Below are 634 nucleotides of genomic sequence, written 5' to 3'. Positions count from 1 at the left end.
TATTGTACTACTCACATTTTGTATCAGTGTTCTGTAGCATTACAAGGGTCACAATATTTTAATAGATAAATCTTTTCATTTTATTAAAAGGGTCCAGAAATTTAGAGGCGAGGGCTATGAGTAGATCTTTTCTTGCATGTATTTTCTTATATCCTATCTATTGACAGGGAAATTTATCACGTGCTACTTATTTCAAGTGCTGTTTAACAAATCTAGCTATTTAGGACATTGTACAGGTCTAAGAACATTTTTTGGACACCTAGAGTAAAGAAACTTCAGCAATTTTTAACAGTTGGAAGTAATTGAATTTAGAGAGCTGGTCTGAGGAATAGACTGCTTATAGAGACTGAATCTCCTCTGAAAGGCTTTATTGTGCTCTGTTAGGGAAGGGTTGATCTAATTGTGTTGTGGCTTCTGCCTGGGGAGTAGCAGTTTCCCTTAAAGCCTTATTCATTTTTTCCCACTTGTCTTTCTTCGCTCTCACTTCTTATAGCTAAAATGTTGGCCCCTGCTCTTATGTAGCAATGCATTGCTATATTTTAATTCTGTACTTAAAACTCCCACCTTTTTGCCCTGTTGTCCCCTTTTTGGCCATTTCTTCTGCCCTGTGAACACCTTCATTCTCAGTGCAATC

This window comes from Anas acuta, chromosome 4, assembly GCF_963932015.1.
Source record: "Anas acuta chromosome 4, bAnaAcu1.1, whole genome shotgun sequence".
Lineage (NCBI taxonomy): Eukaryota > Metazoa > Chordata > Aves > Anseriformes > Anatidae > Anas > Anas acuta.
This window is presented reverse-complemented; position numbering follows the sequence as displayed.